Raw genomic sequence first — 10808 nt, 5'->3', positions numbered from 1 at the left:
ACACCTGGTCCACGGCGCCCTGCCCCATTTACCCCAGTCTTCCATTCCAGTGTCACTGTCCTCTCCCTAGTCAGAGTATAAAGAAGGGCAGAAATTCTCATTGTATCTACTGAGGCTTTAAACACATCCTTCAGGAGTAGACCCTCCTTGTGGGTTTGAAGCTGAGGAAGGCATGTGTCCAGTGAAGTTTTTGCAAGACATCTGAAGATGTGGGTTCTAGTTCTGGTTACTCCAGTTTTTACTAGTGTGACCTTGTGCCTGTCACAGTCTCAGACTACAAAATAGGAATAATGTTTGCCTCCTTGGCTTCTGGTTAGTATTGTGAGAATTAGTTGAGACAATGAATGCAAGGTCACTTGCAATATAGGTGGCAGGTGCTTCTATTACTCTCTTGAGGAGCAGTGGAGAACAGTTTGAACAGATAGGATGGGGTCAGACCATGGCGGCCTCGATAACTAGACAGAGGAGTTCAGTTGGGTGTAAGAAAGTTCAAGCAGGGAGGCAACGTGTTGAAAGGAAGCAATGTCAGGTGGAAGGAAGTTTTGCCTGGATGTGGTATAAAGAGGGGTTGGAGTGGGCAGGGAGGAAGAAAGACATGGTCTTTCTCCAGCGATTCCAATTTGGAGGCAGCGATTACAAACCCAAGTGATCAGAGAAGAGCAGCATCACTAATAGACAGCAAGGTGGGGAAGAGGAACTGGCACTTTCAGAGAAGACCGCTTCAATTCTGTGCGTACTGAGTTGGAGGTAATGGTGCAACATCCAAGTAGCCGACAGAGATACAGGCTAGGTGTCTGGGAGGTGGGGAGCAAATCTAGCACAGGGGTAAGGACTGGAGACAGGACAATGAATGAGCTCTCCAAGGGGAAGTGTAGAGAGACAGGCTGATGGGGGCTGAGCCAGGTGAATGCTCTCAGTTAAAGGACAGGAGGAGGGAGAAAGCCGGCAAAGGAAATAGGTCCCACGTCTTCCAACATCTGAAGAGCAAGGCTTGTTCAAGTGGTCCTGGATTCACCAGGTTTTATTTATTTGCTTTTGTTGGGTAGACCCGACCCTTGATTGTGTGTCCTTAAAAGGCAAGCCCAGGGGCTGGCCCCGTGGCCAAGTGGTTAAGTTCACGCGCTCTGCTGCAGGCAACCCAGTGTTTCATTGGTTCGAATCCTGGGCGCGGACATGGCACTGCTCATCAAACCACGCTGAGGTAGCATCCCACATACCACAACTAGAAGGACCCACAACGAAGAGTATACAACTATGTACCGGGAGGCTTTGGGGAGAAAAAGGAAAAATAAAACCTTTTAAAAAAAAAAAGGCAAGCCCAATTCTTTTTGTATAATATTTAGCATTGTTTTCTCTGACAATGAAAGTGGTATTACAGAAAAATCTGTGCCTCCAGAGGATTCCCGATTTTGTTAAAATGATAACCTTCTCTCTGCGTAAATGATGGCTTACCACTTAAAAACGTTCGACACATTCTTTTTTTAAACAGTCATTCAAATGGGATGATAAGGTTCTCTGTAAGGCTGGCACTGGTGCCTGCCTCTGCTCTTGGGAATCCAGACCAGGCACGCTGGAGCTGTGGGGCCTCATCCACCCTTCCAGGCTTTCACCTGTGACCAAGCCTGACTCCACACTGGGCTGGCAGTTTTCCTGACGACATGGGAGCTAGGGCATATGCCATGGTGTGGCTCTGATAGCGAAAGCAAGCTGGCACTGCCTCAGCTAGAGGACGATGGAGCTTGGAACAAGGAAAGGTGACCTGGGTAAGGGGGGGCGAGGTCGTTACTTTGTTCCTGAGCTCCATTCCAGAACAGCCCAAAAGGTAGAGGACTGACGGGCTAGGTGAGTCAAGTGTTTGAGCCTTTGACGGGGCTCGGTGAGACGGATGCCAGGGCAGGTTCAGCGAGCAACTTGAGTGAGGTCACCTTGGCTGGTGGAGGAAGGGCATCTGCCCTCCTGTGGAAAACACAGGAAATGGCTTTCATGTCACTCCTAGGGTAGCGTTCAATGTGGCAAGAGGGCCTCTGATTGGATGAGCCCAGCACTGGAGCAGTTTCTGTGGAGATGCTGAACCAGACAAGTGGTTATTGCTGCAGCACAGAAACGAAAAGGTTGCCAGGGGAAGGCGAAGGAGGCAGGAAGTGAAGTGTTTTGTCCCCTACCAAGCGTCACCAGCACCGCCCCCCATCTGAACAGATTACAGAGAGGGGACTTCTGTTGAATGCGAGCTAACAATGAAATTACATTTAGGGTACAATTTTCCCCTCGATTGATGCTCTTCCTGGACTGGAACTTAAATGTCAGTCACCTGACCTTCTGGTTGCTCAGTTCTTTTAATTAAAAGATGGTTCTAAGCAACATCCAATAGTGGTCTATTTATTATTTATCAAGCATTTTCCTTCCAGCAGTTAGTGAAAGGTCAGTGGCTTCAACAGATGCTTTGTTTTTGGTGAGCAGCTTAGATGAAAAAGATGCATGATCAATCTCTCCTCCCTCCTGTTTGCTCATGGGCAGGACACTGTTTAATAGTCATTGTGGCATTTAGGACCGCAGGCCTCTGAAACATGCAGAAAAGTGCGTTTGTATCCCTCACTGCTGAGCATTTCTCCAAAAGTAAACATCAGGTTGTGATTATGGTTAATAATGAGATATTGATTGTTGGAAAATGTCACTGCCTGGGACTGTTGGCCCCGGCACCACTAGATGGCGCTGCATTCTCATGCGCTTCCACTAAGGGGATTGTATTTCCTTGCCTCAGGGTACCTTGCCTTTCAAGGTTGGCAAGTGTCCTTGCAAAATAATGTTCTGGCTGAGATTTAGGAAGCTGAGGTCCTAGGGTGCCTGGGATAAGGTAAAGATGGGAGTGGATAGGCTACCGGACAAATGACAGAGACCTGCGGGGCAACCAGCAGTGCTCGTCCCATAATAGGAGCAGGAGAGGAAGGAGCTACCTCCAGAACCCCTGGAGACTCTGTCCGGAGCCGTGTTTCCTAACCTTCTCCAGTCAGTGACACATCTGCGAATTTGCTGTGGAGGACAGAGGGAGAGGACATGCAGGCAGGGAGGTAGTGCGGAGCTGTGGAAAAAACCCACACCTCGGAGAGACAGACCCGCCTTTGAAACCCTGATCGATTGCTTTGTCTTGTGACATTGGGGGAGTTAGTGAAAAACTTGAGCCTCAATTTCCTTATCTGTAAAACAGGAACAATACATCGACCTCATCGAGTTGTTCTATGGATTAAATGTGAGCATGAACAGAGTTCTTCGTGGGGAGTCTTTGCTCTCACTACCTGGAAGGCTCTGGGCAACTGTTGATTCCCACGGGGCGGGGGGCGGGGGGAGGCAAATGTGCATGAGGTTAAAACGGAGAAGAAACCAAAACATGGTATTGTGTACCTTTCCACCAGCCACTTGTTTAACCACCTGTCTTTTCTCAACCATCTTCCCCCAATAGTTACTATCTCCTTTATCTTCTTCCAACCTCCTAGCACCAAATCAATCAATCAATCAATTAAAAAAACACAGAGGAGGAAACCAAAGAACATCCTGGGAACGGTCCACTGTTGGAACTCACCCAGTACTGGTAAGTTTCACTGAAAAACTTGCTGCTGTTTCATTATATCTGAGGCAGGCTGTGTGTGTAGAAACTAGTGCCTTAAAGGCAGGCATTCCTTCTGTCTCTTCTTTCCTTCCTCATTGTTGCTCCCCGATCCTCTGTGTGGCAAACTTTTCTCCTTTCCTTCTCCCCTGCTGCGCCCCAGACTGTGGAGGGAAGCCAGAGGGTCGCTACCTAGAGGCCAGGGTCCAGCCTCAGAGATGTTGTTCCTGGGACCCGGGCTGCTGGGCAATTGGGGCAGGAATTTCTGGAACTCCCTCTGGTCTTCCTCCCAGTGAAGGGCAAGGTGCTGCCAGGGCTGAAATGGTGGGCGGGGTGGGAGTGAGGCCTGGAGGCCAGAAGGATCTATCTCTTCCCACTGTGCCACGGTTCTCTCACTCCATTTGACCCCGGCTGGTCTGCGGGTGGGCCACGGGCCCCCTCTGCCTCTGGTCACCTGGGATGCTAAACCCGAGGAGCGCAAGAGCTAAAATGCTACCCAGGTGTGTGTGTACTCTGGGCCTCTCCTCTCTGGGTCTCAGTCAAAAGAACCAGGTTCAAATCCTGGTGCTGCCACTCCCCACGTGACCGTGGCTTTAGACAAGTCACTTAACCCTTCTGATCCACATGCGGCTCTAGCACAGGATCTGGAGCCTAATAGATCTTTGAAAGTGTGTTTGAGTGAATGAATGAATAAATGAATAGATTCCCCATCTATAACATGGGGATAATAATATCTGCACCAAGTATGTCTAGGGGTGCAGTGCCCAATAAGATGCTGGGTGTGGCAGAACTTTGTAAACTCTCAATTTGTAAACGAAATAAAGATATGGGGAAGAAGAAAATGGCTGTGGAGCTGCCGGGGCTGGGCTTCCCCCAGAAACAGAGCAGAGCCAGGCGATTGTGGACTCAGACGGCATAGCGACAGGCGAGGGTGACTGGTCTAGTCCCTACCTGCTGATGAATTCTGCAGGAAATGCCAGATTGTTCTTCAAACCCTCTCCTGGGGTGCTCAGTTTAAACCCTAAGCATGCTCAGGATTGTCTCTTGAATATTAAACACAGAGACAGAAGGATCCTGAGCTGCAACACCAGCTTCCCCTGGCTCCTGCCAAGTGAGGTGAAATGGCCCTGCTCCATCTCCAGCTCAGGGCGAGGCTCTCAGCCCTCCTGGAGCTCATCCCCTTCCTCAGGCCTGGCTTCCCGCTGGGAACCAGCCCCCTGTCCTGGATATATGTCACTCTGGTTCCTCAAAGCTTCCAGCCCCTTCAGGGTATGATGTCAGGGACGATGGACTTGTGTTACCGCGACTGCCAGAGTCACAGCCTAACTCTCATAACGTGAGCAGGGTCTCCCTTTTCAGACTGAGGAAGGGAGGGCTCAGGGCTCCGGTGTCCGGTCACCTCAGTGAGTGTGCCTGAACCCCGTCTCGTTTCCCTGTCCAGCCACACTCATGGGGCCTCTGAAGTTAGAACAAGAGGCAGCTGGCTTAATCCCAGAAAAATTCCAATTTAAATCCTAAGAGGACAAAGCTTGTCTTGGGCAACCCTGACCCATTCTTAACTTCCGCACTTTGGGATGTGAGAGAAGAGAAAGGGGCCATGGGAGACAGGCCAGGTGAGGAGGAGGGGCCTGAGAACCTAAGCTCCAGGCAAATAAAGGGCCCCAGAATGTCCCCCACCTGCAGCATTCGTGCTGTGCCTCTTCCAGCCTGTTGGGCAGCCTGACCTCCATACAGCATCTTCGCAGGGTTGGGACTGTTTGTTCTTCCTCTTTTTATTACTGAAGTGCTTAGACTGGCTTCATAAAAGAACCACTTCGAATACCTATAAAGTCAAGAAGGTCAAATTTAGGGAAATCTCATCTGTAAGACTTAAGTCCCTTGAGCCACAGGCTACTTATAATTAATATTAATGAAAGATAGATGACAGATGTTTATTGCTCAACTGACATACGCATTGCCAAAGCCCAAAGGGGCTACTTTAAGATCTAAAGGACTTGAGTGAACTTTACTGTCACGTTGAAGACGATAAAGCTTTCAGAGTATAATCAAGATTTCTTACACATGAGAACTCAATGATCCATAGGCAATGTCTGCCTAAAAAAAAAAGAACTGAGTGTACTGCCATCCTTTACTGACATTTAGAAATAGCTCCTTTAGCCTAAAAATGGGGCAGAAGATGGCATGGGACAGTAGATGGCGCATTGGGTGAGGCTCTTGGAGACGCCGGCCTGGCCCCAGCTCACCCTCTAAAGGGCTGTGTGACTCTGGAAAGTCATTAAGCCTTTTTAACCATTCGTAAAATAAGGGAGTTGAACTACAAGAACTTCAAAGACCTATTCTTTGGGCTACGGGTCCAAGAAGAGGTGCAAAGATGGGGAGAGCAAGCATGTTCCAAGACTTATTAAATATTTATTTAAAATCTTTTCGCTTTTTAAATTTTGATTATGGAAACACTCATGTAGATAGAATAGTATAATGATCCTCCATATATTTGTCGTGTAGACTTAACCACCGTTAATGTTTTGCCATATTTGCCCATCTACATTTTTTCTGAAGTATTTTAAAGCAAGTCCCAACATGACCTCCCTCACCCAAGGCTTCAGCCCACTTCTCCGAAAAATAAGACCTTTTCTGCATTGGCACAATACCGTCATTAAGCCTAAAAAAATGGTAATTAACAGTAATTCTTTAATATCACCTAATCCCCAGTCCATATTCAAATTTCCCCGAAGTCCCCTGAACAGGCTCTCCACCACCTCCTACCCCGGGCCTGTTCCTGGGGCCAACCACTGTTGACCATTTCTGGTTTTCGTCCTTCAAGGGATTACCTTCATGCAAGAGTGAGTTTCTACCATCGCTTCTCGCTTTACCAACTGCAGTCTTTGTCTCTTGGCTTTCCGCTGTGACAGATGTGGGGCAGCTAACTTAGATCCCCCCTTCTTTCCACTGGCATATTTCCACGTTAGTTCCTCTGTGTAGTAACACTTACTACGCTTCTGTATTGGGTTGGGTTGTGTCCTCCTAGAAGATATGTTGAGATCTTAATTGCTGCTGCCTGTGAATGTAGCCTTATTTGGAAATAGGGTCTTTGCCCACATAATCAAGTTAAGATGAGGTCATACTAGAGTAGAGTGGGCCCTAATCCAATGACTGGTGTCCTTATAAGGAGAGAGGGATTTGGAAACAGACACACACAGAGGGAAGACAGCCATATGAAGATGGAGGCAGAGATTGAAGTGCCACATCTATAGGCCAAGGAACACCAAGGATTGCTGGGAGCCACCAGAAGGTAGGAGAGAGGCAGGGGACAGATGGTCCCTCAGAACCTTCAGAAGGAACCAACCCTGCCAACACCTTGGTTTCAGACTTCTGGCTCCAGAACTGTGAGAGGATAAATACTGTTGTTTTAAACCCCTCAATTTGGGGCAATTTGTTATGGCAGCCCTAGGGCACTGACACTGTTCCTCTGCCTTTGGAGTACTACATAAGTTATGCCTCTCTCTCTTTTTGTATCGACTACCTCTTGACTCCCTCCTTTGTAAAATGAGGATAAGAGCCTTTAGGATTAAACCTTTAAACCTTTAGGTTTAAGTAGATGGCTGGATGGGCCCAGCATCCGAGAAGTCAGACTGATGCTGAGCAGCTCTAGACAAAGGGTGGATGCCTTCTGGTCCCAGGGCCGCAACTTCTCCATCTTCGAAGCCTGTGGGGGTACCTTGACAGTGCGTCCACAGCTGTGTCCCAGGGCCAGGAGAAGGAATTTGAGGGACAGTCCTGCCCCAAGTGAAGTTGATCTCAGGCCTCTCCAGGCACCAGTCCCCAGGGTCTGCCTGCTTCCCTCTTGGTCCACACAGGCCTGTTTCTCTGGAAATGTGCCAGATGTTGGCTGGAGACATGGGTCTCTCCTAGATCAGCTTCTTCTGAGTCCTGCTTTGACAGTAAGCCTTTGGCAGGCCTTGGGGGACACTAGGAAATGGTTGTCTGATGCTCCCTTTGTTTTTTTTCTGTAGGAATGTTATTAACCGTCTTTTCCACTCTGAAGACCCATGGGAAAAGTTTCTTTCACACCTTGATTCAAAGGAAACCTGTGCTTCTTCTGCACAACTGGGATGGCTTACTTTTGTGATCTTGTCCAATTTGGTATCTTAGTTTCCCTCTTAGCTTTGGCTGTGAGGAAATTCAGAGTTAACTTGACAATCACGTGCAGCTCTGATATAGGAGCTTATGATGGCATTCGCTCTGATTATTCTGAAATATTTCAGGCATACAAAAATTATAGAGAATGTATAACAAACATTCACATACCCACCACCCAGCTTCAGATGTAAAGCATAACAAAGACAAATGAAGGCTCTGCGTGCACAGTCCCGACCCCAGCCCTCCTCTTCCCCATCCCTGGGGCGAATATCTTTGTGGACTGGGTGTTTATCCTTTCTATTTAAAAAATAATACTTTTTCTACAAATGTATGCATCTGTAACAAAATATAGTATTGTTTAGCATGTTTCAAAACATTGTGTAAGTGGTTTCATAGTATATGTAACCCTCTGTAATTTTTTTCTTTTTGCTCGAGAATTTTGTTTTGAAACTTATCTGTGTTGATGCATGCAGCTCTAGTTCATTCATTTTTCACTGCTGTATAGTGTACCACTATCAGACTAGACAAATGATTATGTAGTTTTTAAGAGCATGGCCCTGGGGCCAGAATGGTAGGGTTCAAATCCTACCTCTGCCACTTACTGGTTCTGTGACTTTGGGCAAATTAACCTCTTAATGCGTCAGTTTCCTCAGCTGTAAAATAGGGCTAATGATAGCACCCACTTCATAGACTTGATGTGAAGATTAAATAATGTAATACAGTCAAGTGTTGCTTAAAGACGGGGATACGTTCTGAGAAATGCATCGTTAGGCGACTTCGTCATTGTGTGAACATCATACAGGGTACTTACACAGACTTAGATGGTGTAGCCTACTACACACTTAGGCTACAAGGTACTAATCTTATTGGGCCACCATCGTATATATAGTCGGTCACTGACTGAAGCATCGTTCTGCGGTGCATGACTGTAGATGTGGAGCGTTTAAAATAAGCCTGCTACATAGTGTGTACTGTTTAAGAGCTGGCTATCACTCTTATACATTTATTTTCCTCTTGGTGGACATTTCAGTGGTTTCTTGTTTTTTGCTGCCTCCAGGATGTTGTGGGGCAACATTGTTATATCTGTTTCTTTGTGCATGTGTGCAAGAGTTCCTCTGAGCCACGGCAGGCAGCTAGAGGTGGGATAGCTGGGCTGTAGGATGTGCCCACCTTCAGCTTTCTCAGTGATGCCAAGTTGCCCTCCAGAACGAGTGTGCAGATCCACACTCCCGCCTGGGTGGTGAGTGTGCCCACCACTCCCACCCTGGCCCATTCTTGGTGGTGTTTTATGCACCACTTTTGTTTCAACTTGTTTAATCTTTCTTTCCTTTTGCCAAATGCCCCATCTCTTTATTTTTATCCTAGTATATATTTCTGTAAACATTCTTTAATCCACTGTCCTCCCTTTTTTTTTAATGAAGCAGGGTACAAATACATAAAAATTAGGCCCCACAGAACGAAGAACACAGTACACAGGGGCCACCTGCTCCCCCAGCCCTGGACTCTGGATTTCCTGGCTCTCAGGGTTTGCTAAGGTTGCTCTCAGGGTGGCTGACACCTGAAGAGTGTTTACAATGTGATAGGTGCTCTCCATACATTTTCTTGTTTTGTCTCACAGCAGCCCCATGAAATAGGACCATTATTCCTGGAACCTGGAGTTCAACGAGGCTGCCTGAGACCAGAGTCTGCGCTCCTAACCAGGGTCTCTTACAGGGCTGCCATTGAGGTGACTCGGGCTGCTCGTTGCACAACTCTAGGGGGCACTGTCTGTGCAGACTACATGTGAATGGCACCCCCTTGGAGTTGAGCAGTGCAGTGGCCCCGGCCTTCTACTAAGTTAGGGCTTAAAGAAAAGGCTTCCTACCTCTTTGACAGGCTTAGAAGGGTAGACCCCACTACCCACTGAGGGGCTTTTCTGCTTGGGATTTATAGGACTTTCTTAAGGTCCTGGTTCTTCATGTTTTAAAAGCCTATTGGCATGAGAGCCCTCCCAGCTATATAAACCTTTGTTTAGGAAGGAAGAGCCCAGCATGGACCCTGGGCGCTGACACCAACCATGTAAGGGCACGGACTCGGCCGCAGTCCGTGGCTTTCCCCCTTGGCCACCGCGGACTTATTGAGCAATATATTATGAGTGTGCCTCGCTCTGATGATGTGTTATGGATAAATCATTAAGGAGGCAGCTCACTGCGGTGATGTATTGGTGTAATAGATCATCAGAGTGAAGTCTTCTGCCGACATACGGGCTGGCTCAAAGGGTGGTGTCATTCAGGGAAGAATTAGCCCAGCAGCAGATCTGGCTTAATTACAGGATAAAAGGTTTGTGAATGATAGGCTGAAGTCAGCAGCACCAGCATTTTGATTCTTGATGTAAAAATATAATTGGGCTTCCCGAGAGAATTTTTGATTATTTTCAAACAGCCTTCCTCTTTATCACAACAGCACAACTTGCCACGTGGCTGCAGGGGTACCTTTTATCAAGGGGGGATCTCCTTCCCTTTCCACATCTGAATTATTGTCATCCTTTCAATTTGTAGGTCACAGAATGAGTTAGGGAGATAAAATCCAGAGGCCTGCCTCGAAGGCCTTCGGAATGAGAGCCTTAGCAAACAGACCACTGGAATTGAGTGATTTATTCAAATCATCGCTAACTAAGGCAGTGGTTGACCAGATCTGCGTACACTGTGGGGAAGACAGGCAATCTAGTGAGTATGTGTACGTGTGTCTGAGGACATCAGCATCTTAGGGATAAAAACAATAATCACGTTTATCAGTCACTTATTGTGCTAAAGGCTTTGTGTGTATTACTCCGTCTCATTTAATCCATGTGACAACATTGTGACAACATTGTGCGACAGGCGTTCTTCTTCTTCTTCTTCTCATTTTCCAGATGAGAAAACCAGCCCAGAGCTGGCATTATTGGCCAAGGTCGCACAGTGGCTCAGTGGCAGAGCTAGCGAGCCTGGTACAGCAGGTGCCTCTTACCATCTTCCTTTCCTGCCTCCAGACTTCCTTCTTTGAGCTGCAGTGCTTCTGTGAGCTGCAGACTCAGTGAGCACAATTAAAGATGTGT

The 10808-nt window shown here is 47.5% G+C and overlaps 1 long non-coding RNA gene across 2 annotated transcripts; it reads left to right on the top strand.

Moving 5' to 3' along the window:
• Window positions 1–1615: 1615 nt before the first annotated feature.
• LOC138916165 (uncharacterized) lies at window positions 1616–8469 on the top strand. Of its 2 annotated transcripts, none has more exons than XR_011423024.1 (3): window positions 1616–1754; window positions 3489–3583; window positions 7609–8469. It is a non-coding gene; the product is annotated as an uncharacterized lncRNA (long non-coding RNA). The 2 variants fall into 2 exon arrangements; XR_011423025.1 differs by lacking the exon at window positions 1616–1754 and adding an exon at window positions 2770–3244.
• The last annotated feature ends 2339 nt before the right edge of the window (window positions 8470–10808 follow it).

This window comes from Equus caballus, chromosome 11 (genome assembly GCF_041296265.1).
Source record: "Equus caballus isolate H_3958 breed thoroughbred chromosome 11, TB-T2T, whole genome shotgun sequence".
NCBI lineage: Eukaryota > Metazoa > Chordata > Mammalia > Perissodactyla > Equidae > Equus > Equus caballus.
Note: the sequence above shows the minus strand (reverse complement) of the source record. Positions and strands in the feature narration are given on the sequence as shown.